Raw genomic sequence first — 12,170 nt, 5'->3', positions numbered from 1 at the left:
AGTCAGTGTTTGAGATTTACTGGGGAGCTTAAGGGGATGCTTCACAGCACCTGGTGCAGGGCATGCTGTGGCTCACGTGATGGGAGAGAGGCTGTCCTGTTGCACCCCACCACTGAATCCTGCTTCACCCCACCACTGAATGATGGCTGCAGACAGCCCTGCTATAAGCCAACTCCTCTCCCCAGTGTGTTTAAGGACTAAACAGACAAGACATATGATGAGTGGGAAGGAAAACAGAGGAGTGAAACACCTTGCCAAAGGTTACGCAGCAAGCCGCAGATACAGCTGGAAGAGAGCCCTCGCCTCCTGACTCCCTTTCCAGTGTTTCAGCCATTAGATCATCCTCCTCCACAGTCATGCTGTTGGCATGATGCCCCTCTCTGAATGAAGCCTTGTGCTCCGTTGGTGGAAGGTGAGAGGATGCTTAGCTGGCACCCTGCACCTGGCATAGACGCCTTCCCCTTCTGCTTCCTAACCACAATGCAGCTGCAACAGCAGCCCAGCTCACTGGGTTGTGCTCCTTGTCGCTGGGAGTTGCTGATGCTGCTCTGAAAAGTCCTCTCCATGCACAGGATGTGTTCTTCCTCCTGCCCACCTCCTGTCCATCTGGCTGTCTTGCTGAGTTTTGTGCAGGTTGTGCCAACACAGTGGGCATGCCTGGGCAGGCAGAGTGATCTTGAGGCTGCATCCCCCACCCTGGGAGCACAAACCTGGCCAAAAGTTGTCCTCAGGGCAGGTGACACATCCCTATTTCTGCAGAACACAGCACAGAGAGACTGTAGCTACTCTTTAAAGGAAGAGAACTCAGGCTATGTAGGGCTCTGCTACAGTGAGACTTAGTGTCAGACTTATTTGTATGTCTCCAGAAACCCTTCTGGCTGTGAGTCTGAGTCACAGAATCAGAATGGTGGGGTTGGTAAGGGACCCCTGGAGATCATCTAGTCCACCTCTCCTGCTAACACAGTTACACCTGGATCAGGTTTCACAGGAGTGTGTCTAGACAGGTTTTGAAAGTTTCCACAGGAGACTCCACCACCTCTCTGGGCAGCCTGGTGCAGTGCTCTGGCACCCTGAAGGAAGTTTATCCTTAAGTTCAAGTGAATACCCAATGCCCCTTGTCCTATCACTGGCCACCTCTGAGAAAAGTTCAGCCCCATCCTCTTGACCTCCTCCCTGTAGATATTTGAATGCATTGATAACATCCCCTCTCAGTCTTCCCCAGGCTAAAAAGTCCCAGCTCTCTCCTCCTCTCCCTACAAGACAGATGTTCCAATCCCCTAAGCACCACCAGGAATTCTACCTGCCATGGAAGTTTGAAAGTCCCAGAGAGAAAAGGTTTTGTTAAGAGCATAAGGAAGATCAAACTGAGGTGTGCTGGAGATGCCATGCACACCTGCAGCACTGCCTGCAAATGTGAGACCTTGGCTGGTGGGAGCAGCAGAGTATAGCCCAGAGGGCATCAGAACTTGTGGTCAGCAAGGCTTTCTCCTCTGCCCCAGGAGCCGTCACAGGGAGCATGGCCAAGCTGCAGGCCATAGCAGTGAGCATGTGTGTGCCTCCTGCGTGGGTGGTTGGAAGCCAGGAGTGTGCCAGGGAGCACAAGTGCCAAGTGTGTCTGTGTGCTGGGGTGTGTGGGAGGCTGCACGTGTGCACAGCATGTGTTTGTGGCGCTGCAGGGAGCTCAGCGGCACTCCACACAGCAGAGTGGTGTGAGCCTGGTGAAAAATGACAGTCAGCTGCTGCATTAGATGAGGAAAGGACAAAAAGTTAAGTGCAGGAAAGTCTGTGAGTGGTTGCCTTATTTTTTTTCCTGTCTCTTGGGCACATGTAAACTTATTCCCAATTGCAGATAGAATATGACTGCTTTCAAACCTAAGGGTACCTTGAAGCTCCTGAGTGGGGAGGATATTTTGTCCTGGAGGAATGTATATAATATTATCCTTCACCCATAAATGTGACAGTTCTTGGTGCTTTCAGTTGCAGCATCTCAGGGTGGTTCTGTTTCACCTGACAAAACTGAAATGTGGGGAGATTCTAGCTCCATACCAAGGGAAGCAGAGCTACAGAAAATCTGTCCTTATATTCAGCATGGGTGAGGCTACACTTAGAGTACTGGGTTCAGCTTTGGGCCCCTCACTACAAGGAGGACATTGAGGTGCTGCATCATGTCCAGAGAAGGGCAGAAAATCCAGTGAAGGGCCTGGAGAACAGGTCTGGTGAGGAGCAGGTGACAGAACTGGGGTTGCTTGTTCTGAAGAGGAGGCTGAGGGGAGACCTCATGGCTCCTTACAACTCCCTGAAAGGAGGTTGGAGTGAGGTGGGGATTGATCTCTTCTCCCTAGCATCAAGTGATAAAGAAGAGGAAATGGCCTTACATTGCATCAGGGGTGGTACAGATTGGATGTTAGGACAAATTTATGTACTGAAAGAATGGTCAGACATTGGAGCAGGCTGCCCAGGAAGGTGGTGGAGTTGCTTTCCTTTATAGGCATTCAAAATGTGTAGACATGGCACTTTGTTTTAATGGCCCTGGTGGTGTTAGGTCAATGATTGGACTTGATGATTTCAGAGGTCTTTTCCAACCAAAACCATTCTGTGGTTTTATGATTCTATTTCTGCTCCCATTCACAGCAGTCACAAACCCAAGGTGATTACTGGCAAATGCTCTCAGCTACATCCCACCCCCAGTATTTCCAAACTCCATTTCAGGAGTTTTTTTCTCCTGCTCCTCCATCCAGACTACTTCTCTGTCTTTCTCCTCTTTGCAGATCTACAGCACTGTCCCCTCACAGGAAGCAGCTGCAGCTCAGCATATTTGCCCTTAGACATGGTGCTGCTGGCGATGACCACTTGTTCTGCACACATTGTCCAAATTTGCCTGTTCATTAAATTTGTCCATGGTGCTCCCTTCATCAGCCAGCCTGGATCAGTTTTGCTTTCAACCTTTCACTTTCTATTGAATTTCCACTGCAAAGAGAAGAAGGGAGCTTTTGCAGACCAAAGTGGAGCGATAGCTCACCACCGGCTCCCAGTGCAGCGCGAGTGCAAATTGAAACAGGAGAAGAGCCAAATGAAATGGATTTCAGAGAGGTCCCAATGAGTCCTCCCACATGTGAGCATCATACATTGGGGAAATATCAGCTTATGAAAGAGGAGATATCGACTAATTCTCCCCAGCAACCTCTTTATCCTTCTTTCCTTTCCTTTTAGGTCAGAGTTAGAGTCAGGATGATTCTAGTTGTGATGGCTCTTAACCAAGGGTTAAGATGTAGGCAGAAGAAGCCTTGAGATCTCTAGAAGAAATAGACATCTCCAGTCTGGAATCTGGGTGTATCAGTGCTGAGAACAGGGAATGGTGCCTGAGGCAATGGAGGATGGCAGAGTGCAATTGGGTCTAGACAACTATCACACCATCAACTTTAATTTTTTAGTAGTATCTTTTTCCCCCCTGTAGCTGCTGTGGAGATGTTGTTTCACATTAAAGATTAATACACACCATGGTGCTGGTCCCCACAGAGGATATAAAGCTTACTGAAGTGGGATTATTTTGTGTCTAAGGCAATATTGTGAGGTGCATTCAATCTAACTCCTAACAAGTCTGAATGTGAAATTAATTTGTTAGGTGTCTTTATGGGGCTCCACTGATACAAGATATGTTCTGGGGATATTGCAGAAGGGACAGGGGAAGAAGGAGCAAGGAGGTGATGTCTCCAAGTATACATCCTTTGAGTAGGAGATCCAAGATTAACTGGAAGCTAAATCTGGCCTAGACACATTTCTGCACTAAAGGGGAGGCTTGGAGGGGTCAGATAGAGGATTTTGATTCAGAAATTCAGCATTCCTTTCATTTCTGCCCCCTACATGCTTTGTGATCTTGGGTTACATGCTTTTTTGCCTTATCAGCATTAAGACACAATAGCATTTGTTTGACTGCTTGAACCATGAACTTGTTGGAGAAGCCATCAGCTGGACATATCACCTAGCATATCACAGTCCAGCTGCCCACTTGGCTCACCAGGTGTTCCTGTCCTACAAGCAATGAATGACAACCATCTCAAAGTGTCAGTCAGCTTTGTAATGCAGCAGTTATAAAATTTCAGCAGGTTGGACTTGATGATCTTTGAGGTCTTTTCCAACCTTATTGATTCTATGATTCTATCTCAAGCTACAAATTCCATTTCCACTCAGGAGCACTACAGGGCAATGCAACAACCTGGGTCCTTCTGGTTCATGTCAGCAAACATGATCATAGAATCATAGAATCAATAAGGTTGGAAGAGACCTCAAAGATCATCAAGTCCAACCTGTCACCACAGACCTCATAACTACTAAACCATGGCACCAAGTGCCACATCCAATCCCCTCTTGAATACCTCCAGGGATGGCCACTCCACCACCTCCCTGGGCAGCACATTCCAATGGCCAATCTCTCTTTATATGAAGAACTCCTTCCTAACATCCAGCCTAAACCTCCCCTGGTGCAGCTTAAGACTGTGTCCTCTTGTTCTGGTGCTGGTTGCCTGGGAGAAGAGACCAATCCCCTCCTGGCTACAACCTCCCTTCAGGGAGTTGTAGACAGCAAGAAGGTCTCCCCCAAGCCTCCTCTTCTCCAGGCTACACAATCCCAGCTCCCTCAGCCTCTCCTCATAGGGCTGTGCTCGAGGCCTCTCCCCAGCCTCATTGCCCTTCTCTGGACATGCTCAATTGTCTCAATGTCCTTCTTAAATTGAGGAGCCCAGAACTGGACACAGGACTCAAGGTGTGGCCTAACCAGTGCTGAGTACAGGGGCACAATGACTTCCCTGCTCCTGCTGGCCACACCATTCTTTATGCAGGCCAGGATGCCATTGGCCTTCTTGGCCACCTGGGCACACTGCTGGCTTATGTTCAGATGGTTATCAATCAGTACCCCCAGGTCCCTTTGATCATGCAATTGTCACATCAGTTAAGAAACAGGATCTGCTAGGTGAGTCAGGTAACAGTCAGCTTCTAGCTTCATCAATCATGAAGGCACATCCATCAGTGCAAAAGGAGATTTCTGTTGCAACCCCTTCTCTGCCTGCTGGATAGCTTAAGATGGCCTTCTTCTAATCTGAATTCAGCCTGGAACATTAAATGTTCCTTGTCTTACGAGCCTTTCGGATTCTTGGAGGAAAAATAAGCAAGTACTTTCTGTAAAGTGCAAGTTGTATTTGAATGTACACTTAATTTCATGGTGATTGATATCTGTGTGTTAATTATATTCTATTTTAGGCAATACCTTTTCTGTCACAAGGCAGTGCCTTTTATTCAAGGAGTTCAAATTGAATTAGAGACATTAATTAAAGCTCTCAGCACTATAGTAAGGCAGGCAAGTGCTGTTACTCCCATTGTTTTTGAAATAAGAAGAAAGGAATGAAGCTGGGTGTCTACTTAGCCACTTAAAAGGTAATTTTTATACAGTGGGATAGCTCAGAATGATAGATTTTGCACAAAATGATATTGCAAGGTCTATTTCATACAAGGGAGGGTGTGTAACCCCAGATCACTGCAGAATACAGGAGCTCTGACTCTCCATTGCTTGCTCTAAGCACTCCACCACTCCTCTGCCTCCTGGGATTTTCTACCTTTCTTCTGACCTCTGTACCTTTCATTTATCCCTTCTATTAGATTCAAATTGATCTTGTACACATCCTTTCTGTTTTCTCATGCTCATAGCCGTAAACTGCTTCCACCAGAAATGCAGGCTCAGGAAAGAGAAATTACTGGACATATTATTTGCAGTAAAGAAATAAGTCCTCTATCTCTTTAAGCTTCATGCACCAATAATTCTTTCTTGTGTCCCACATTTGGTTCTTGGCAGGTTGAGAGAGGTTTCTGCCTGCTGCCATTTACCAGAGGGAAGAGGCTAACAATTGCTATTTGTATCTGAAACACTTCTGTTCTGCAGCAACTTCACACACTGCTTTAGGATGCTGATAAATTAGTAAAAGAGTGAAGTGTCAGGGGAGAGATGAAACAGCTTATGTTAGTTTAGAGCTCGACCCTGTAAAGTGACTAACGTCTGACCTCATTTCAGCAAACAGCTTAAGTCTTCTCTTAATTTTAAGCACAGGAGATGCTCTTCTGGATTTTATTCTGCCACCCCTGCTGCAAGTTAACTGTGCACTCACATTCCTGCTAGACAGGTGACTACTGTCCTACACCTTTAGGATTTAACTTGTGTTAGGTCTCTGGATGCAAGTGGAGCAATAACAATAATGTCCTGCACCTCATTCGGAGATGGCCCACAGAGGTGCAGTTACCAGCCATGAAACATCTTTAACAGCCCTTTGGAAATGCTGGCCATTGATCCAGCCAGGCTGAGGACATCTTTTCTGTGTCAGGGATAGGGGAAAACACAGAACATAGAATCACAGAATCATTTCAGTTGGAAAAGGCCTCTAAGATCATTGAGTCAAACCATTGACCTAACACCACCATGGCCATCAAAATATGTCCTAAAGTGATTACATCATGTCCTGATATGGATGGAAGGGAATGGGGAAGCCAGTCTGTTGGGGTAGCCAATCTGTTGGGATCTATGAAGCTATATGAACTTCTGTGGATAAACCTGAGATCCTGGAAAACAGAATCTCACCACTGCTGACCTGGATGTCTTTATAGCTCAAAATATAGACACTGATACCTGATTGCAGTCACGGATGGAGCTACAATTCAACAGTGGCTCTGGCTTTCTAGGTGACAGAGGCATACAACATGATAAAATCCCAAATGATTGCAAATCTGTTTTGTTTCAGAAGTGGGATTACTCCATTTCAGTTGAATCCTTCCCCAGACCTTAGTAATTCTGCACTAATCAAGGTACAAATTCAAACATATTCTTTAACTGCATCACTGCACGAGTGGTCAGACCTGAGGGTTTATTCATCAGCTGGAAGATTTTGGGGGTGAAGAAAGGCAAGGAGAGAGGATGAGAAGTACCTCTCAAAAATCCCAACACAGTCCATGAATTCACTTCACTTTTGCCGAATTATTCATGCAGAAAAAGAAATAATGATTGGGAGACATCAGTGGGTTTGTTGTGAGAGCACCAAGGGGAAACAAATTTCCAATCTCCACTTGAGACTACTAGAGATTTTTCTTTTTCTCCTTTTTGATTTTGTCTTTCCAGCCTCTTGCCAGTGATAAAAATACTTCTTTCGACTCCAAATGACTTGGAGGAGAAAAGTTGTTTTTTTTTTTTATTCTTTTCAGTTTGTCAACACTTTACTTACAACTTGTCAGAATATTCAGTGAACCAAAACCACCCCACGAATCCTTCGTTATGAATGCAGTTCAAGAGGCAGCCTAAAGGGAGCAGGTTCTGTGCAGAGACTCTCATTACTCCCTGCCTACAGCGAGGAGAGAATCACACTGGTAACAGCTACGTACCTGTTTTCAGCTCATTTGTCCCCACACTTCAGCTAATTATAAACTGCTGGTGTTATTATGATGAGGATGAGAAGCAGCTTGAAAGTGAAGAATGGTGGCAGGCCTGCAACCTCCATCAAGTCACAACAGCAGGTGGTGTTGGACAGGAGGAATTAAACTCCATCAGTCCTCATCGGAAATCTGCTAGCCGAGGTGCCAAAGCCACAGCTCTGAAATCCAGAACCTACAGAGACTTGGTTTAGGTCTCTGCTTAGAAAGAGGATCCATCTAACAGTGCTCATCAGAGTCATGGAATCATAGAGTTGCACTGGTTGGAAAAGACCTCCCAGAGCATTGAGTCCAATCCCTGACCTAGCATCACCAAGGCCATTAAACCATGTCCCGAAGTGCCATGTCTGAACACTTTTTGAACACCTTCAGGGACAGTGACTCCACTGCTTTCCTGGGGAGCCTGTTCCAGCTCCTGACCATTCTTTTGGGAAAGAAAGATTTCCTAAGATCAAATCTAAACCTCCCCTGGTGCAATTCAAGGCCATTTTGTCTTGTCCTATCACTAGTTACTTGGGAGAAGAGACCAAGCTCCACCTCATTTCAACCTCTTTACAGGTAGTTGTAGAGACCAATGAGGTCTCCCCTCAGCTTCCTCTTCTCCAGCCTAAACAATACTAGTTCCCTCAGCCTATCTTCATGAGACCTGTTCTCTAGACCCTTCAGCAGCTTTGCTGCTGTTCTCTGGACCCACTCCAGCACCTCAATGTCATTCTTGGAGTGAGACGCCCCTAGTACTTAAGATGCAACCTCACCAGTGCTGAGTACAGGGGGACAATCACTGCCTGAGCCTGCTGGCCACATTATTGCTGACACAGGGCATGATGCTGTTGGCCTTCTTGACCACCTGGGCACATGCTGGCTTATGTTCAGATGCTGTCAATCAACCCCCTGAAGTCCTTTTCCACTGGACAGTTTCCAGCTGCTTGTCCCCAGGTTTGCAATGTTGCATGGGGTTTCTGCTAGCCAAGTGCAGGATGTGGCACTTGCCCTTGTTGAACCTCATTGAAGTGATCTCAGCCCATTGACCCATCCTGTCCAGATGCCTCTGCAGAGCCTTCCTGCCTTGGAAATTGGTGAAGATTGGGAACTGAATTAAAATGAACTTCAGCATGTGGACACAGAGACGTGGTGAAGCCTCACGTTGTGGAGACAGTCCTGCTGAATCTGAGACTGGATGGTACCGTGCTAGGTGCTGTACAAACAGAAACCAGAAAGATGGTCCATGCCCCCAAAAAGCTTACAATCTAATTAGAAGCCCAAGGACAGCAGATGGCCAGGGACAGATGGGGGAACGCAAGGGAACAGTGAGATAAAACCGCTCAGCGGGCTGTGGAGCAGTGGTGTCAGCACACCAGCAGCCCTACTGTTGGCAAGATTCTGAGAGCTATTGTCATAAATGAGAGTTATAAATAGGGAGGCTGGATAATGAGCTAGCTTTGTAGATGTTTGTGAGGAACTCCTCTCATTTGTGGAGTGGCAGAGATAGAATGAATATAGATGCTAATAATAATGATAAACTGCACTTTTCTGAGCTGCTTATTAAGGAAAAAAAAATATGGTGGGTGGTGAACAGTGTTTTCTATTAAACACTGCCCTGAACTTGAAATTATTCCTACTATTATTAAATTATTGTCCAAGCCAGTCCACTTCCCCGTAATTTCATTCTAAGTTACACCAAAATGCAGCTCCATCTCCTATCCTCCCCACTATTCAGACTGGACGTGAGGAGGAAGTTCTTCACCATGAGAGTGGTGAAGCCCTGGAATGGGTTGTCCAGGGAGGTGGTTGAGGCCCCATCCCTGGAGGTGTTTATGACCAGGCTGGATGAGGCTTTGGCCAGCCTGATCTAGTGTGAGGTGTCCCTGCCCATGGCAGGGGGGTTGGAACTAGATGATCCTTGTGGTCCCTTCCAACCCTGTCTGATTCTATGATTCTATGATTTATATGCACCTTGCACCAACATCTAGTAATCTCATCAGTGTTAATAGATTTTTATCCTTGCAGCAACTTTAGGAGGTGAGGAAATGCTGGGTTTCCCCCACTCCACAGAATGGGAATCGAGACATGGGGTAGATTAATGGCTTGTCCCAGATTGTTTTGTAACTGCTTCAGAAATTCAACCCAAATCTCTTAAGTCTCAACTCAATGCTACGTCTCCTTGCAGAACCCTTCCTACGCACCTTCATGCTACTATTCCAGAATTAGCTAAGACTTGCCACAGAGCTGCTCAGAATCTCTTTTTTTTTTTTTTCTTTCTGGATTGCTCATTTTTATGTCAGGAAAATGCCAATTCATCAGAGGCAAAAAGGCTTTGTAGAGATTTGTTGATTTAAGGGGGGGAAAAAAAAAGGGAAAGGGAAAAAAAAAACCCAACCCCAAACCCTCCACATTTTTGATAAAGTCAGCTTTCCTTCGGAACAGAATGTGTTGAGTGCTCTGTTTGGAAAGGATCAGTTGAAGATTGTGTTTTGGTGTTCATTACATGGTGAGTAATATACATTAAAAAATCAAATGGAAGTGTTTTTCTTATGCAGTGTGTTTTGACTGAGCCAAAATAGATTTGGTAATTTATGCACAAAGGGAAATGTCCAAATTCATTTAATACTTTGCTTGCATTTTGGAACAAGAAACACCTGCAGACCACATGCAATAAACTGAGGAAAAATCACATTGTTCCTGTGGTGGTTTGGCCCTGGCCTGGAGGCCAGATGCCCACCAAAGCCGCTCTACCACTCCTCCTCTTAAGTGGACAGGGGGAGAGGGGAAAAAATATAACAGAAGCCAGTAATAGAATAGGAGCAATTTTAATAACACTAATAAGCAAACAGCAATAGACCACGTGGAAGCAAAAAGCAGAGAGAGAGATGTTAGTCTCTACTTCCCATCAGCAGGATGATGGTCGGTCTCAGGAAGCAGGGCTCTCTAAGCTTGGTGGTTACTTGGGAGGATAGATGTCGTGGATGAATCTCCCCACTTCCTTCTTTCACTTCCTTCTTATACCTGAGCTGATGTCATATGGTATGGAATACCTCTTTGGCCAGTCTGAGTCAGCTGGCTCAGCTGTGTCCCCTCCCAAGATCTTGCCCACCCCTCAATGTACTCTTGGGGCAGGGAAATGTTGAAAGGACACAGCCTGGATAATTATTCAACAGTAGCTAAAACACTGCTGTGATATCAATCATAGAATGATAGAATCAATAAGGTTGGAAGAGACCTCAAAGATCATCAAGTCCAACCTGTCACCCAATACCTCATGACTACTAAACTATGGCACCAAGTGCCATGTCCAATCCCCTCTTGAACACCTCCAGGGATGGCCACTCCACTACCTCCCTGGGCAGCACATTCCAATGGCTAACAATTCTCTCTGTGAAGAACTTTCTCCTCACCTCCAGCCTAAACTTTCCCTGGTGCAGCTTGAGATTGTGTCCTCTTGTTCTGGTGCTGGTTGCCTGGGAGAAGAGACCAACCCCCTCCTGGCTACAGCCTCCCTTCAGGTAGTTGTAGACAGCAAGAAGGTCTCCCCTGAGCCTCCTCTTCTCCAGGCTAAACAACCCCAGCTCCCTCAGCCTCTCCTCATAGGGCTTGTGTTCAAGGCCTCTCCCCAGCCTCATTGCCCTTCTCTGGACATGTCCAGTGTCTTAACGCCCTTCTTAAATTGAGGGGCCTAGAACTGGACACAGAACTACTGCTGCAAAACACAGCACTAGAAAGATGCTGTGAGAAGAATTAACTCCAGCTCAGTCCAACCCAATACAGTTCCCTGCAGCTTTTACTGGGAATTTGACGAAGTAACCTGAAAGCTAAGTCCAAAGAGGTCTGTGTCAGAATACAGTAACCCTGTTTTTTGCTTTCATGCCTGCTACATTCTATGCACCACTCTTGCCTTCCCAACACATTTCATTGCAACAGTTTGGACCCTTAAAAGTAGAGAGCCTGAAGGGGGTGAGGGGAAATAAATAAATCAATGCCAAAACTGCCCTGAAAAGCACTATTGTAAGGTTCAACCCAAGAGGTCAACCGCTACCCCACACCTGACATGCTTTGCAATATTTCTGTTCTGAAGTTCAGTCCTGGGCAGGGACTTTACCACCACAGCCACATTAAGTGGTCCTGCTCCCCAGGGCGTGGGAAATGCAAGCTAACACTGCAGATTTTGGTATGCTAGGAAGCTGAGGTTTCCTAATGAGCCTTGTAAATTATTTATCTTCCTGGTTTGCTTGTCCCTCAGAAAAGAGCTTAGCTCTTGACCTGGGTCGTTTGTGTTCTTCAGCTGTCACTGGAGGAGTGGAAGGGGTTAAAACCCACAGGCCTTTTCTTCTGGTACAGCTCCTGCTGCTTGGATAATGACAGCCCTGCCTGCCAGGATGAAAACCACCATTTAACTCAACACTTCCTATGGGCGCCAGGTTCTGCCCCCAGTCCTGTGGGATGAAGCCAAGGGAACCAGGGGCAGCTGAAATGGAGCAGGAGAAAGCACCCCAAACTGTTGGCAGCTGTCCTCGAGCAGAACAGTCTCATCACACTGAGTGGAAAAAGAATTTGCTGTGGCTATGAAAATCTCCCTGTGCATTTAGCCACACCAACTCCTGCAGCCACTGTCTTAGACTTTAGTGCTACAGTTCTGCCAGGACAGAGCTGGCAGAGCTGCTGGAGACAAGATGAGACCTCACAAGGGTGGTGTGGCTCATGCTTCTGCAGAGGAA

At 46.4% G+C, this 12,170-nt stretch overlaps 1 protein-coding gene across 2 annotated transcripts in view; it reads right to left on the bottom strand.

Moving 5' to 3' along the window:
* The window catches only part of BRINP1 (BMP/retinoic acid inducible neural specific 1), a 106,807-nt gene that overhangs the window by 72,811 nt on the left and 21,826 nt on the right, over nucleotides 1-12,170 (bottom strand). The gene's annotated exons all lie outside the window — the stretch shown is intronic.

The sequence above is a fragment of the Dryobates pubescens genome, chromosome 29, assembly GCF_014839835.1.
Source record: "Dryobates pubescens isolate bDryPub1 chromosome 29, bDryPub1.pri, whole genome shotgun sequence".
Taxonomy (NCBI): domain Eukaryota; kingdom Metazoa; phylum Chordata; class Aves; order Piciformes; family Picidae; genus Dryobates; species Dryobates pubescens.
This window is presented reverse-complemented; position numbering and strand designations above follow the sequence as displayed.